Genomic DNA, 7,270 nt, shown 5'->3' with positions numbered 1-7,270 from the left:
CACCCCCCCCTCAATTTACTCAAGTTTTCATCAATTGGTATCATAGCAAGTTCCTTTGGTGTAAGCCTAATAGCTTGAAGGTAGATCTAGTTGAATCATGGACTATCAAAGTGTACCTATGCTTAGTGCATCAAACTTTCATGAATGGAGAGATAAGGTTAAAACATAACTAATAGCTTATGGACTTGGTGTATGGAAGCTTGTATGTGATGGTTACTGCAAAGACTCTCCCTCTATGCAAGAACAACAATGGAATGCTAAGGAAAAATGTGTTATGTATAATAATATTCATAATAAGGATCTTGATTTAGTAATAGAATTAAAATCTGCAAAAGAAATTTGGGATAGATTGCAGCTCATGCATGAATGAGACACTGGTAGCTACACTGTCGAAAAGGAGAAGAAAAAGTTTTGTCAAAAAGAAAATGTTAAATCAAATGAGACCTGTTTTTCACCTCATTCTCGTGAAAAAATGTTAGCTAAAGAACAAACCGAACTTAACATAGCCTTGGATGAAATAGAAAGATTGAAGAATGAGAGCAGAGACTATAATAAACTGTTGCAAATATGTGATGAAAGAGAACATAAATTCAAGGAAGAAATTGTAAGCTTGAAGACACAACTTGAAGAGGCAAGGAGAATATAGGAGATGATGAATAATCAACTAAAGGAGAAAGAGGTACAATGTGAAAGATTAGAGGTTGATATTTTTTCAGCTAGAAGTGAGCTAGTTGAAAAGAACATATTGTACATAAGGCTAGAAGAAGAGAATATCTCCATGAAGAACTCAGAAAAATCATCTATTCAAGAGGACACCACAATCTTGAAAATGCATGTAGAAGAAGGGACAAGCAGTGTGATTAATAAAGAGACAAACAAAGACAAGGAACAAAATCAAAATGAAAATAATAAGTCAAAGAAAATGTTCTTTGCAAAAAGGCCATTTTCTTCTGGAGATGAACTGAGAAAATTCGGAAGATCTCAAATGAGATTCTTTGCTCCTGTGAAAAATATCACATGTTTTTCTTGTCATGAACCTGGACATCTTGCAGTAGAATGTAAGAGAAAGCAGATCAGAACCAATCAACAGAAGATGCAGCAAACAAGAAGACTTCCTCAAGCAAGAAAACAAAGAAGACATACATTCACCAGGTACACAAATAATTTTTATGGTTACTGTTATATGTGCTATGGATTTGGACATAAAGTAGTGGAATGCAAAATGTATGAAAAGAAAAGTAAAAGTGACTCAAGAAAGCAAACACCATTTTCTCCATTTATTGGCCATATAAAATGCTACTTGTGTAGCAATATTTTCCATATGGAAAAAGACTACAAGATACTATATACCTTAAAGGGTTCTGGACATAAAACAAAATGAACTCCAAGTAGACCAAAAAATGAGCCCAAAGAAAATGTAGACAACAACATAAGACAACCAACTAAGGTATGGAAGAGGAAGAAAAGGGAGCAGCTTGAGACCTCAATAGAAAATTAAAATCATCATAGCTTCAGGGGGAGCAGCTCAAGAAAGAAAAAGAAGAATTCAATCAGTGTTAGAGGAGAAACAACATCTCAAGGGGAGAAAAGTCCTATCAATACTTATTGGAGACATGGAAATCAAGCAAATGTTAGTAGAAAATATTTAAAGAAAATCTGAATGGAGAGAAAAGTCAACTTGAAAGTGAAAAGAAACCTCCACCACTAATATATTTTTCTATGCAAAGAAAGGATTTGAAGATCTTGTGCATTTTTATATCTAAGGAGCACACATTACCAATAATCAAGCCAACTGAAATGGATTGTTTGAATCAGAGGATCAGAGACAATAAGAAACTATATGATGCTAAAAATATTTAATATGTAGGAAAAGAAAATGAAAATCTTATAAAGGAGAAAGAATATCTTGAATTAGAATTGTCTTTGAGAGCTAGTATACTAGAAGGAATAGAGGAAAATTAAATGATTTGAAAGATAAAAACTGAATGTTGTCTAGAAAGTTAGATGTTTGAGGTCAAAAGCAGAAGGTTTAGGTTGAACCCCTCAAAGAATCAATTCTTGTCTTGCAAGACTAAAATAAAGCACTGTTAGATGAGTTGTTAGAGTCTTGAAAGAAAATAGAAATGCTTGAAATGAGGCTGACTGAAGTCGAAAAAGAGAATAGACATTTGCAAAGTGAAATAGAAAACTTAAGAACATGGGAGACACAAATATCTAGCTATATTTCAAGAGTTGATATTGAGAGAGGTGGTCTTGGTTACTTTATTTGGAGAGAATTGCAATAGAATTTGGTAAACCAATGAGCCCTTAGAAGAGGCATGGTTGATTATGCATACAGACCTCCCAAAGGCCATTGAGTGTTTGAAAATAGTGAATGCAAGGACCTTTCTTCTAGGGCTCTATGGATTTCTTGAAGATGCTCTAGAGGACAATGACAAGATGTTGGAAACTATGAACTGCAACAGGAGTTTCACCTACACCATACCCCAAAAGCTTCATCTCGTGGCTATACACACACACACACACACACATGTGTGTGTGTGTGTGTGTGTGTGCATGCACACACACATGCAAATGGCTATGGATTTTATATCACCAGTTCTTTGGTACCTCAAGACATAGAGCTTGTATTGGACTGCCAAGAACTAAAGTCAACAAGTATAAATTAGAGATTGCTACGAAAAGTGATGACAAAAACCAGAAGATCGCATATTGGAGTGGCACTAGTGAGAATCCTATTGAAAAGAAAAAATATACATATATTTAAAATGTCAGTCCTAGCAAAGAGAAGAATGGAAAAAGATTATCAGCAAATCTGGACTTACGATAAAACTTACAATTGTAAGCACTGGAAATGGATGCAGAACATCAACCCAATTGAAATCCTAAATTTAAATAAGTGAAGGGTGATTCTCCTTAAAGAAACACAAGGTGAAAAGGTTCTTAACATTCATATTTTTGAACGGGTGAACAAATTGAAGATAAGGGGAAAATTACAAAGAGCTCAAAGCAAGGATATTTGAAATCATAACGAAATGAAGAAAGTCTTGAAGAGAATTTGCAGTATAATGGTCACATGGCCAGGTGAACAAAGGCTTTACTAACTCAGACTATCTATGTAGAGGCATACTAATAGAATTTAGGCAGAAAAATATGGAGTGAAACGCCTAGAAATGAAAGATCAATGATATAAATCAATTGACAATATAATGAATTGGTAGGAATCTGGCATTACAGTAGAATCAATATGTGTTAAAAAAATAATTCATTACATAAAATGGGAAATTGAATAATGTGTTGAGCAATGCAGTAGTAACATTACACTGCATGATAGAGTAACGCATGCCACCGCATGCCAGATTAACACAAGTAAGCGATACAAAGATAAAGATGTAGGGATGCAGTGGAGATATTGGAGACACAGAGACATTATTTCATAGATGTGCATTGAATGAATTCTAGCTACCTTGCGCTAAAATAAGTCTATTCGTTGGATGGCTAGATGGTTATCATATGGCATGCACTATTACTTCTTAGTTTGTTAGTTATGAATTAGGGTTTTTGATGTGTTGGTGTTGGTGGTGATATTGTATTGTATTGCATCGTATCAAAAGTTATCTCTTGTGCATTGGTGGCAACAATGTTCATATATTTTGTGTAGTGGTTTTATTTACATATTGTGTAGTGTTGAGGTTGGAATTATATTGATAACAAAACGAAGAAAACACAATATTCTGACATGCAACATCAAACTCAGGATATTAAGCGTGGTATTGTGCAATAATTCATATACTAGACGTGGAAAATATGTTGTGTTATTGAGATATATTGGAGTTCTCTATTAATATTATTTATTTCTAATCAATGAGGATTGATCATGCTACCGTTGATTCCTTGGAATGCCCATGCCCTAGGCATATACCAATGTTGATGATGTGTTGGTAGATAATTGGAACATATATTGGTTGCAAACAATGTATCTCCTACATGTTGATTAATATAATTTTATATGGGATGGGTTATTATGGTGTGACTACTACAAATGGGTTCAACTATTAGTTTATATATGTCTTGTTGGTGCCATATTGGCATTAAGTATGAATGGCGTTGCATTAAATTGATATAAGTGGGAGCATTATAATCATTGAAATGTTTGGGTGTTAAGTTATATAATGTATGTTTATTGCACACAAGCTTCAAGAAACTATTCGAATGGCCCTCCAAAACTATTCGACAACTATCCCTTGAAATTACCAAGCGGGGTATTCAAAAGGTAGTAGAGCCCGCGCTAAATATTTGGAGGTGGTGCCATCGATCCCATTGACAGTGTAAGGAATCCCGATCCTACTTATGCTAGGAAACTATCCTCCACTTCTCAGGCCAATTTCATGCTTCTTCATCTTCCTTCACCCTTTCCCTTTGGTTGTCCCCTGTCTCATGGAGAGCACACTGTTTTGTGCCCCTGTCCTTGCCAAGCCACCATATAATAACCAGAACAAGAAAGAAACAAGAATATATTATGCATGTGATAACATCTCTTGTTGGTGCAAGAAATTAAATTCTTTCCTACGGATTATATTAACCCCAACCCCTACAGCCCCTTCAATGTTGAACACTGAGGCTAGGAAGAAGTAAATATCATCATAAAATACGCATTTCATGTTGCAGGTGTATTGTATTGTATAATGGTCACATGTAAAGATGGTGATATTCTTATCTGCGACATCTCCTTAGCCATCTGAGTGGTGCCAAATTTCCCCAAGCTTGGAATTAGGTTTCAAGATATAACGGTGCTACTTCTTGACCCCAAGGCATTCCAGGATGCCATTAACATATTTTTCGATGGATACAAGGACAAGGAAATTTCAGTTGTGGTGGAAATATAAGCTAGAGGCTTATTTTCGACCCTCCAATTGCATTAGTAATAGGTGCCAAATTTGTTCTAATGAATAAACCAAGGAAATTTCCAGGTAAGGTCATTACTGAGGAGTATGTTTTAGAGTGTGGGGTAGATCGACATGAGATGCATGTTGTGGCAATCTATCCTAGGGAACGAGCCCTTATTGTTGATTTTCTGATTACGACGGGGGGAACATTATGCACAACGATCAAGTTAATGGAACATGTTAGTGCCGAGGTGGTAGAATGTGCATGTGTCATTGAGTTTCTTGAATTAAAGGGTTGGGAAAAGTTGGATGGAAAGGCACTCTACATTTTAGTAGAGTCTTGCTAATAGACAATGCATGAGAAGCATTTAGTGGTTGATGGAGCTAGTGAAAACATGTTCGATGGCACTATTGCATGTTTGATCCTCCAACAACACTGGCGACAGGGAACAATACATTTACCTATGGCTTAATCCCACGACATATTTCCATATGTATTATTTTCTATGGAACCATAACCAAGATGTATTCCTTATAGATAATGGGCACATTGCTCGACCTCCACTGTGTTATCACTCCTCCGGATCTCCAAGGCTGAGGAAGAGTCCAGCTGAGGTAACCACAGACCAATCTTTTGACTTCGTAGCTAGCCCTACCAAGTCGGAGAGGGCTCTCTCCAAAGGATAAAAACCAAGAGGGATGGATGGATTAGGGTCTTAGGCTAGATATAGGAGCTCAGGGTTTTGATTTGATTGGGGTAATCACTGGATGAGTGAATTAGGTCAAGGCAAAAGAAAATCAGAATTGCAGACATCTGATGGGCCAAGGTAGGCAAGTACTTTAACGCTTCGTAGTATCTTGATGGAATGGCTTACACTGATGGGGTGATAAAAAGGAGCATGTAAATCATGAATTCTTTTTAAACTGAAGAAATGAAACAAATTATAATGATTTTCCCAAAACAGAGCATAGGAGATGAATTCTTCTTATCATACTTGAAAATCAAACATATTTAGAAGTGAAATGGATCATGGAAAATACAAAACATTCACACACATGTAACTGAAGAAGAAACAATGTCAAAATACCATGCCACAGGAATCCCACCAAAATAGCTGCAACTCATCCAATATATTCCATGCCAAAGTTTGAATACAAGAATGTCTCTGATCACTAGTACAACATCCAACTGAGTCCAACCTTTGAAAATAGTAAAGAAAGGGAATATATAGACATCAAAACAAACTCCTATCAACCTTAGGGGTCGAATCCATGAGAGGAGGAGCAGTTCCACCAAAATCTGAACTGATAGCTAGAGTGTAGGGTGGTCAAAGTGACTCATCCCTAATTACATTGAAACTGATTCATCTTACTTGATGAAGACTATTAACCTAATGTATTTACCCCTAGGTAATAGTAAAAGACCATAATTACATTTACCATATCAGTACATCAGTAAAAATTGATTCCCAAGGATGAAAATCAAAACTGGAGAAAAACAGTGAAAAAATCAGGCAATTTGTCCTATGCGCAGCGCCCGTGTTCTATGGCAGTGCCTTTAGCCTGTGCACAACGCCTTCTTCTAGATGATTTGTGAAGGGGTTGCTGATGTCAAAATTGAGCTCAAGATAGCTCATTGGAAAGCTTATCCTATATACTTTCTAGAAATACAATTGGTTCCAAAAACTAACAATATTTGACCCTCCAAAAGGTCAATCTCCCAAGACTGCTTCTGTGCACAGTGCCTAGCTAAAAAAGAGGGCAGAAAGGTAATTTTTTAGGTGTTTTGGCCATTTCTCCCTGTCAAATTGTCCAATTTTGGTGTGCCAATAGTCAAAATTGTATGTTCATGGCCTTCTGAATCCAATGGTGGTCTTGGTTTTCCATTTGGAGGCCTCTAGAATATGCGCAGCGCCCATAGGACAGTTCAACTGTGCCACAATTGTCCAATGTTGCATAAAAAGCCCAAAAATGCCAAAAAGTGCCTAGAATCCTATCAAAATTGGTGTATGAGCTGTTGATGATGTGTGTTAAGCATGGAAAGAGGCCTAAGCAAGGATGTCCAATTTTCCTTTCTCCTCTTGCACATTTAGGTTTTCAAGCTTTGACTTCACTTTCTTGAGTTTTGACCTTGCTATTTGGCTTCTTCGGCAATAATACTTTGCCATCCTCCTCTGTATGTCATTGTCTCTTTTAGCATTTTCTATGATATTTTCAAGGTAGTTGTTCACCCTCTCAAGCCAATGCTCCCTGTTTTCATTGATCATTATGGCCAATTGCTCATTTAGGGTAAGCTCATTTGCTAGTTCAGCTTCTTTTTGTTTCTCTAGTTCCAATGCTCTCTTTAGGCCTTTGGTTCTTGGCCTTTTCCTTGGAACTTGTTC

The 7,270-nt window shown here is 36.5% G+C and overlaps 1 pseudogene; it reads left to right on the top strand.

The window, feature by feature from the left end:
- Nucleotides 1-4,685: 4,685 nt before the first annotated feature.
- On the top strand, nucleotides 4,686-5,233 carry LOC149232100 (adenine phosphoribosyltransferase 4 pseudogene; annotated as a pseudogene).
- The last annotated feature ends 2,037 nt before the right edge of the window (nucleotides 5,234-7,270 follow it).

This window comes from Pinus tabuliformis, chromosome J, assembly GCF_031772625.1.
Source record: "Pinus tabuliformis cultivar Carrire ecotype Pingquan chromosome J, CPIR1, whole genome shotgun sequence".
NCBI lineage: Eukaryota > Viridiplantae > Streptophyta > Pinopsida > Pinales > Pinaceae > Pinus > Pinus tabuliformis.
The sequence above is the reverse complement of the archived record's forward strand: the minus strand, read 5'-3'. Positions and strand labels throughout refer to the sequence as shown.